This window comes from Lepidochelys kempii, chromosome 2 (assembly GCF_965140265.1).
Source record: "Lepidochelys kempii isolate rLepKem1 chromosome 2, rLepKem1.hap2, whole genome shotgun sequence".
Lineage (NCBI taxonomy): Eukaryota > Metazoa > Chordata > Testudines > Cheloniidae > Lepidochelys > Lepidochelys kempii.
This window is the reverse complement of record NC_133257.1, coordinates 65,410,038-65,419,604: the sequence shown is the minus strand read 5'-3', so window position 1 is coordinate 65,419,604 and position 9,567 is coordinate 65,410,038. Positions and strand designations below refer to the sequence as shown.

The window sequence follows — 9,567 nt, the reverse complement described above, 5'->3', positions numbered from 1 at the left end:
GCCCTGTGTGTCTGCCATTAGTGCCGTGTGTTGCATGGGTGTATCCAGCAATGAAGAGGGGAGGTTTAAAATTAAGAGGGCAGCTTAAAAATTAAGCCACACAAAGACCTTTAGAATATAGCAGTGGAAGTAGCAATAAACATGATGGCGTTTAAAGAAATGGGCTAACAAAAAGGGTGACAGTGGAAAAGACCTTCCTCTGAAAGAGGAATCGTTTGGCAGCTGTGGGAATGCAAGTGAAAGAATACTGTGTGGCATGCTGCTTCGAATGGCTACATCCGTGCTGCTCATCCTTTGTCTGCTGTCTCCACTGTCGGCTTTCGAGAGGGTGGGTAGAGAAGGTGTGACAGGAGCAGAAGGAGATGGCGAGGCAGAAACTGGAATCAGACATGTTGGCCAGCACCTGTGTTTGTTCCAAGAGGATACCGCTTGTGTCCTGCTCATTATAGTTAAGACTGTAAAACAGTTTCCATTGTAGTCTTCTGATTTTATGTTTGTAACTTTCTGAAACATTCACTTTTTGGGCTGAAATTTTCTATGTTTGGTCTCTGCCCACGCACATGCCCTACAGCTCATATTTGAGTAATGCAAGAATGAAAGAGCACTGTGAAAAATGAATAGGGGAGAATAGTGTGAAAACAAAAATAAAATAAAAAAACAAAGAAAAGAAAATTCCAGTCTTTTGAACATCACCATAGGAATTGCCATACTGGATCAGACCCATATCTAGTCCAATACCCTGTCTCTGCTAGTGGCCAGCACCAGTTTCTTCAGAAGAAGGTGTAAAAAATAATCCACAATAGGGAGCTGTGGGATAATCAGCCCCCAGACAGTTTTCCTCCTAACCCCCAAAGTAGAGATTGATTTAAATTCAGCAGCATGAGGTTTTGTAGCCCTTCCCAAACTCTGTTTGAAAGAGATTTAAATCCTCATGCTTCAGGGCTTAAATCAAAATGCTACAGCAAAAATGGGTGAAGTCACCATGGACATAGTCCTCACTAAGGATTGGTGCTTTGCTTGGTTTGAAGAGGACACACAAATGAAAGAAGCTGTGACTGAAAAATGACTCTGACTATGCTTGGTCTCATCTGCTAAGATTTTAACAACTCTACTGAAGGCCAGCCTCCTTGATGGCTTTACAAAGGTCATAATTCCCATCCAGTTCTGGCAGCTCCTGGGGCTGTTCTGGAGACAGTTTGCCTACGGAGATCATCTGTGTGTCATTGAAGCGCACACAAATAGAGCCCTGCGCGGATATACATTTTTATCCATGGATATAAATTGGTATCTGCGGAACTGCAGGGCAGCGGTGAAAGGAGCAGATCATGGGGCTGCCGTGCTGCGCTGGCAGCTCCTCTGACATGGCTGTACCGCCCCCGTCCCTTCCATGCAGCTGTCTGTGTCTCCTGTCTGGGGGCATGCGCGCTGCTTGAACACAAGAGCGTGACCAGGGACAGCTGCTGGTGAGCCTGGTGCCCACGCCAGTGGGCGGGGCTGGGCCCGTACTCCTGTGCTCGAGGAGCTGCCAGCGTGGGGCACTGGCTCTTGGGAATGGCAGCCCACGATCTGTTCCTTTCGCCACTGCGGTTCCTGGGAGAGCCCTGCAGTTCCACGGATACCGATTTATATCCGCGGATATCTGCATCCGCGGATATAAATTTCTATCTGCTCAGGGCTCTACACACCAGGGCACAAAGATTTCAAAAAATGATCAGGATGCTCAAAAATCTTTTAACATCAGCAGTGAGGAAACTCATAGGTGCCTACAAATGATGGATCCCTCATGAGATCAATTCTGCATTCAGATAGGTGCAACTCCCATGGACACACTAGTAGTAGCATGCATGTAAGTCGATTTTAGGTTTGGTCTGCGATGTTCACTTTAATCTACAATATTCCGCAGATCCTAAATTGTTGTTTGTTTTTCTTGTTTTTAAAGGCCCCCCCTCCCACCCCAGCCCCATTGCAAAGGCCCAGCTATTTCAGTGAAAGCCAGAGTGCTGATGTCATGTTTAATCCAGTCTTGCAGGAAGTGGCCTCTGTCCAATTAGCAGTGTGGGTATTAGTGGGAATTCATAGTGGGAATTCATCATTCCCCAACTTCATTCACCTCTGAGAGGCATGAACTTCAATGCTTATTTGGGATCGCTGAAATGCTAAAATTAAGCTAACATTTTTTAAAAAAATTTTTAAACCAAGGAAATTACATTCATAAAACTATATTAATAATGCCTTGGTAATGGCAAACAGTTAATATGACAGAAACTTAGGAAATGTAAAATTTCCATCAGCAATCTTAAGTCAGAGGCATTGCAGAAAAGGTATATTTTCAACGCCTGTTTTTCTGGCTTAATGTGTAGATTAATATTATTGTTTATCTTGTAAAATGTACAGGGTTGTCAACTCTTGCAATTTCATAATGAATCTTATGATATTTAGTTATTACATAAAGTCCCAGGCCCTGGAGTCATGTGAATATGTAAGAATCTGTTTTCTTTGTTCTAAAATAAAATAAGTTTCTAACCCTCATGGTTGTAGAAAAAAGCTTGAAAACATGACTGAAGTGTAAAGTAAAGGCTCAGAAACAAAGAACCAAATTAAAAGACCCCCCCGGGTTTATTTTTTTCTTAAAAAAAAAACCCCTCACAATTTTTAAACCAATCTTATGAGTTTTGGGGGTCCCAACGCATGATTTTTGAATGTTTGGGGTTGGCAATAGTGAATATAGGCCATGAGACCTATAAAAGAGCAATTTGGCTGATGTAACCTTATTGTTGGAAGTTTAATTTTTGTATTTCCTAGCTTTCAGCTTTTCACAGTGCAACTTTAATGTTGCATCAGCAAAGTGTATGCATTTATACTGTAGTGCATATTTGCGGTAGAGAAGACATAGGACTCCGCTGTAATGAATGTAAAGGAAACTTTTTATTTAGGCTACTGGACACAGACCAAAGCTGTAGTTTTTTTCTAGCAGTCCAGCTCCCACACTGACTCTCACAGTGTGGTGCCGAGTATCCCCACAATGGGTCTTTCTAAACCCTGGCCTGGATTAGACAGTTATAGAATGGAATGGAATGATGAATTCATTACATATATTTTACTTAGTTATGGTCACTTGCACAAGAGGCATTTGGTCGTCTGTAAAGTATATATTCTTAAAAGTTTACATCTGTAAGCAGCTCAAGGTATAAGAAAATGAATTAGTGTCAGTTATATCTTTTTCTGTCTTTTTGTTCATGATCCCAGACAAAAGCACACACTATTACTGTTATTATTTAATATTTACATTACTCAATTAAGATCAGGGCCCACTGTGTTGGACATGCTACAGGAGTATTTGTAGACTCAGTGCCTACGTAAGTTATGAACCACAGTTATTAAGAGAAGCTAATGGAAAATGTAGAATAGTTTTTTTAATCATATTTATTTACCCAAAAAAGAAATGTACATTGTGAGAGACATCTAACCTGCTTCTACATTAGGCTTCAAAATTGTTGGATACGCTTAATGTATTGGGAATCCTTCCAGGAAGTCCAGCTTCTTTGCCAGAGGCACCACTGGAACAGGTGTGTGTGTGTATGTGTGTGTGTACATGTATGAATATAAATCCTTGTAAATATCAGTATCATGTTGTATCTCATCTCTAGATGCAAAGCCTGGCCTTCTCAGACATGACACACACAGGGGCTACTCCTGACTTTCCCTTTGATTGATTTAAAATGGCCCACTCCAACATCTATGCCACAGGATCCAACTTCCCATATCTGAAGTGGGCAACCCACAAATCTTTAATTTTTACTGTAGAAGGAAGAGTCGAAGAAATAGGCTGTGTGCTTATGCAGCTACATGAATGATATGATGAACACTGACAACATAAAAGCTTTTATTGGGACTTAGGCTCCTAAGTCACTTGGATACTTGAAAATTGTACGCAAGGAGTTTACAATCATGTAACAATAGAGAAAAAATTACGGGGGGAGGTCATATAGTTAGGCAAAACAGAATACACTTCAGTATAACCCAATGGGTCAGTAAGATATAAAGAATATTTAGCTGGGCAGTTTGGTAACCTAAAAGTACGTCTAGACTGCATTGGGAGCACGGCTCCCAGCCCAGGTAGTCAGATGCCGTCTAGCTCAGCTGGCGCTACCATGCTAAAAATAGCAGCGTGGACATTACACACTGCCAGAGGCTGAGGCTAGCTCCCTAAGCTCGGACCCAGAGGGATCAGGTGGGTCCAAGGTTGGGTGACTAGCCTGAGCCTCCACTAGTGCTGCAACGTTCACATTGCTATTTTTATCACGTTAGCTCGAACCAAACTAGCACGAGTCTGTCTACCTGGGTTGGCAGACTTGCACCCAGCTGCAGTGTTGGTATATTTTAAGAACTCAAAATAACACAGTTGAAAAAATGATAGCCAGAATGCAAAATATCGGCCATTCTTCTAATATAACAAGTGTAGTAGCAATTGGGAGAAAGCCGAGGGAATCAGCTTTTTGTGAGATGTGTGAGTGAGGACAGAGTACTGTTTCTTTCCGTCTGTAGTAGGAATCCAAGCAGAAGGGCTCTGAGAAAGATTCCAGGCAATATCCCTATAGTGAAAAAGTGAGAGACAGAGTAGCTTTAGGGATTATACTGTTTTAATACAGTTCCTTGTTCAGTGTTAGAAGAAAGTGGTTTTTGCTGCAGTTCTTTACCATTGACACATGACAATGGGATGTTATCCAGGCCAGGCAAAGCAAGAGACATTTTAATGTGTGTAGGGGCTCTAGGATCAGGTTGCTTTCTCTGAATCTTTGTTCCCCCAAATCTGGACTTGTTACAGTCCCACCACAACTGTTTAAAAGTGCAAACTACTAAGTTACAAAGCCAGCCTAAACTTGTATCAATGTTCCCCATTTTAAAGAAGTTTTTCAGGTGTTAGATAATGTTATTTTGTATTGCAAAGGAAGTTAATTATTACAGAGGCTTGTGGCCTAACCTTTTTCCCCACGGTATTTTAAAATGATTTTCTTCCAATCAAAAGTCTGTCATCTATTATTCCCTAAATTATGGCCTGATGGGTCTCAAGGAGCCTGCTATCACCTTCTCTTCCCCCTTTTATGGCCCATATAATAACTAGACACAACTGCAGGCCCTAGTTCCCTGGGTTACCGATGTGCCCCAAAAGGGGGAAGGAAAATAATCTGCCTTAAATCCATGAAGGGGTGTATGAGCAGATGTGCCCTGCGTGAGTGCAGGAGAGCTCGGGGAAGATTCTTCCTGGGTGAGAATTCCTACCCGAGCTCCTCGTGGGGTGGAGTGGCTCTGCATCATCCCTTATTATAGCCTCTACCTAAATGGCGGAATTGGGCTCTTAATTAATTAGCCCTGGCCTGTGGTTATGCACTGGCTCCCAGTCATTCAAATGAAGGGAGATTTTCTAACAGTGACCTTGAACTAACCCGGAGGTGTCAATCATAACAAGACTGTCTTGTAACAAAAATCATCTGCACCGCAGTGTACAATCGCTGCTGCCATAAAGGCAGACAACGCAATTTCAATCTCTGCTACTGTGTCCCATGGTCAGTTAAAGGAAACTCCCAATCCAACCCCAGGGTGAGGGGAATTAGGCTCTCCATGGTACCTGGCCTCCCACTTTGTCCCTAAATACTGGGGCCGAGGAAGGAGAAATCCCTTATTATGTGGCATCAAGAAACAGTATTCTCTTCCATCCTCCCCAAACTTCCCCATGTCATGGTCTCCCTCATCTCTCATCTACTCCCATCAAAGCCTCACTCTGACCCATTTTTCTAGTCTCCTTGGCAGGCCGCCTGCCTAAAACGTCCATCTCACCAGCAAGCAATACTCACAGCAGCAATGCCTAAGAGAAGAGCCCCTGGTGCACAGTGCTGGGTTTCTCTCTCCTGCGTCCTCTTTTTGTTCTTGCCTCTGGTTGTCTATTTCTGAGATCACCTCATTATTACAAGTTGTCTCTTTTCCTTCCTGGACTCTGCAGGAATCAGCAGTACTTCCCTCTCCATCTGCTGCTGCAGAAGGCTCCTGAGTTGCAGACTACCCCTCCCCCAATATTTTGATCTCTCTCTCGCCCCACCCCCACAAGCACTTCAAGAGTCAGCTGTCACTTGTTTTTATTTTTTCATGGCTCCTTTAACATGGTCACGTCTGACTTGCCTGTGCTATTCCTTCATGGTTCAAAGAAAATGCGGCCAACTTTTGGCTGGTGTCAGTTTATCAGCCTGTGTCTCTTGCTCCTCCCTCAGGGTCCTGAAGGCTGTTACTGCACTGTCTCCATCACTGGTCTCTCCATAGCTCGACTGGAACTGGCATGGCTGTTTCAAGCAAATCTGAGTCCCCCCTGTGAAGCATCTCAGTTCAGCCCCTGCAGTTGCAAGGCCCCAGGTTTAATGTGCGACTTTCTTTTCCCACCACACCTCCTGAAGCTGCTTTGCTATCACCTTCTGGGAAGAGGGCATCAATTCCATCAGATGGAGATGTCTGGTTATGGAAGGAATCTTCAGTAAGGGATGGAGGTTTCTAGGAGGAATATATGGAGAGACAACATGTTTCATTAGGAGGACTTGGTTTCTGAGCCCCTCTCAGCACAAAGCAGCTCATGCTCCACACCATGTGCACTACTAGAGTACAAACAGCAAACATCACCCTCATACTTCAGTAGTCCCTGGTTAGGTACGGCCCCCATGACCTGCCACCCTTTGCAGCTCCAGGTTTGGTGACTGTGTCTGAACCAGATCTGGTGGTAGGGCCTCAGGGGCAGAATAAGCCCTTGGATACCCTGGAACTCAGAAGCCTCAATATAGCCAGTATTAGGAAGGAATTTAAGGGGTTCCTCTGCATTGGGAACAGCTTAAAGAATTGGCCCCTTCCTGTTTCCACATCTTTATATCATTGCCCTGAGGCATGGCTAATTTTACTTCCCTTATGAGTCAAAGGGGTGCAGTTGGAGGCTTTCCAAGACTAAGCATCACATGGTTGCTGCATCTCTCTACCCTTTTCTACAAGCTTAATGTATTTGCCACCAGAACTCTCATTTAGTGTCTCATCAGTTCTGTTGCTGACATTCCCTCTCCAAGGAACTGTATCTTATGCTGGCAGAGAGATGAACTCAGTGAGCACTATAATATATTCCAACTAACTCACATTGCCTCTCCTATGCCCTTCTTTTTTTACCCTTATATGGGAATGGAGGGTGGGTATAAGAGGCTTCTTTCTTTTCAACTTTCACTCTCCAAATAGAGACTATGAGGTTATACTGACCCTCAAACTCCCTGATTTTGATTTGCATATAGCTAAAGATCAAACCCTGAATGTCTTAGCTTTTTTGTTGTTTGTTTATTTGTTCCTTGTACTAGGTCAATTGAGACTGTTCATTGTTAGGAGCTGAGACGCACACAGCTGCTGCTGGGTATGCTCCAATCCTAAAAAAGGAAGTGTGTGCTTTAAACTATAGTGTAAACAATAATACTTCTGGGAAGCAGACATTCCCATTTGCTGCAGGTGAATCATACTGCACTAGCTAGATGACTGTGAATCACTGGAGTATTCGACATGTCAGAGTGGTAGAAAATGATCTACCAAAGGTTTGATCCCTGGAGAATGTTTCCTGCTGAAGAAATTTGAGGGAACTGTATTTTTTTCCCTTTCTTCTGCAAAATGGGTGGATGGAGATAAAAATAAATAATCCTATTGGAAGGAAGAAAGAAAGAAAATGGGGTTAGGTGATTGGAAGCAGTTGTCTTTCACTGCTTGTCCTAAGCTGCCTCTCAGCACAGCTGTATGAGTTGTGATTAGCTGGCAGGAAGGGAGAAGCAGTTTAAGAGAGAGGATGTGGTTAGTCTGCAAGATAGCGTGCCCAAATCAGATATAAAAAATGAAAGTTGTAAAATGCAACTTACCTGCCCCGCTAGTCCTTGGAACACTACTGAAAGGCTCTGGGAGAGAAATGTACTTGTATGTCTTAGTATCTGACTTTCCACAGAAGTAAGTTTCAGCCCAATATTGTTTTGTGGTTGGTGCTAAAATCATCTGGTGAGAAGGCCTTCCATTTACAGACTGATTGTATTCTCAGCCTTAGTAGTCGTAAAACATGATATGGCTCTCAATGCAGCAAAAGCAGTAACGTCCTCATAAAAATCCTATTTATGCTTGAATTTGAACAAGGTATTAGTGATATAAAAGGTGTATGTTAGAAGCATTCCAAGATTACTGGTCTTCTACTGGACCTAACCTTGTTTGCTTACAATTGTCAATATTAATGGCATCCCTTTTTCATTTGCTTTTTTTCTTCCCTCAAAAGTATCGTTGAGTTGAAAGGTGCAAATGAATGAGTCTGGCACTGGGAATTTGGTCTGTCCCAAACTTGCATGCTTTGACACAGAAGGGACAGATGTTTGAAACTTGTTTCCCCATGTATCCCATAATTATGCAGATATAATTCATGGGTCAGCTTGTGTGCCACACCTCCCAGGGGCGCTGTCTTGAGGGATGGTGGCTTTGTCACCTTTGTGCCCTACTAATTCTGTGTTGCTGCAGGAGCTGAAGTGGTGGCTGGACCCAGTCGTACATGCCTCAGCAGGTAGAAATAGGACTACTTGCTGAATGTGGTACTACTCAGTGTGTGACTGGGAGGCAGAATCAGATCCTATGCTTGTGGACTAGAGCCTTATATTGAAAAGCATCTTCGGACAGACAGCTTGTCTAATTTTCTATTACAAATTGGCATGCATAACAATGATGCTAAATAAATACCAATAATGTATAGTTTTTATTTCTGTATTTTTATTATAATAGTCAATAAGGCGATGTGCACAAGCTTTTCATACAAAATTAAAATTATGAAGTAATAATAGACAATAGGGGAGCCCTTTTGTCTAATTGGCAAAAGGAAACAGCAATTAGTGCAGCTATCATTAGCTCTGTGGACCTTTCCAAGGAGAGTGGAGAGCTACTTAAACTGAGGTTGGGAAAGTGCAGTTTAAAAAGCCTATTAGGAAAACACTAGCACCAAATTGCTTGGGCTCCCCACGTGTTTGTCCCGGTGCCTCGTTTCTAGAACAGCTCCACATTTCTGATTATTAATTTGAAATATTTCCCCTTCTTTAACCTTTTCTCCTTTGAATGAAATATAAAATCTGCTCAGCACCAAGAACCCTCACCCCCCCACCAATAGATTATTACCAGTAAGAAAAAAGAATACTTACGACCATGGCTACCATCTCCCTCTTTGTCCAGGAGGGTGCTGTGTCTGACAGTATATTAAAAAATATATAAAGAAGCAACAGAAATCCAATTTCTGAGGAATCTGGTCATTTCAAAGTTCCTATATGGATTCAAAGATTTTTAAGGCCAGAAGGGACCATTATGATCATTTAAACTGACCTCCGGCATATTATAGGTCATAGAATTTCACCCAGTGATTCCTGCATTGAGTCTGTGATACACATTCACCTCAGCTGCAATTTTCTGCCTCAGACATCCTCCTCTTGCCCCGCACACACACTTGCCTGGTAAGTGTATGTGTGTGTGTTCGTTTAGTCTTTCTAAAAA

The 9,567-nt window shown here is 42.7% G+C and overlaps 1 long non-coding RNA gene across 2 annotated transcripts; it reads right to left on the bottom strand.

Moving 5' to 3' along the window:
* Nucleotides 1–3,866: 3,866 nt before the first annotated feature.
* On the bottom strand, nt 3,867–9,336 carry LOC140905903 (uncharacterized). 2 transcript variants are annotated; one of them, XR_012156979.1, is made up of 3 exons: nt 9,222–9,336; nt 5,853–6,537; nt 3,867–4,592 (listed from the first exon to the last, which is right to left on the bottom strand). It is a non-coding gene; the product is annotated as an uncharacterized lncRNA (long non-coding RNA). The 2 variants fall into 2 exon arrangements; XR_012156978.1 differs by having other exon boundaries at nt 3,867–6,537.
* Nucleotides 9,337–9,567: the final 231 nt, after the last annotated feature.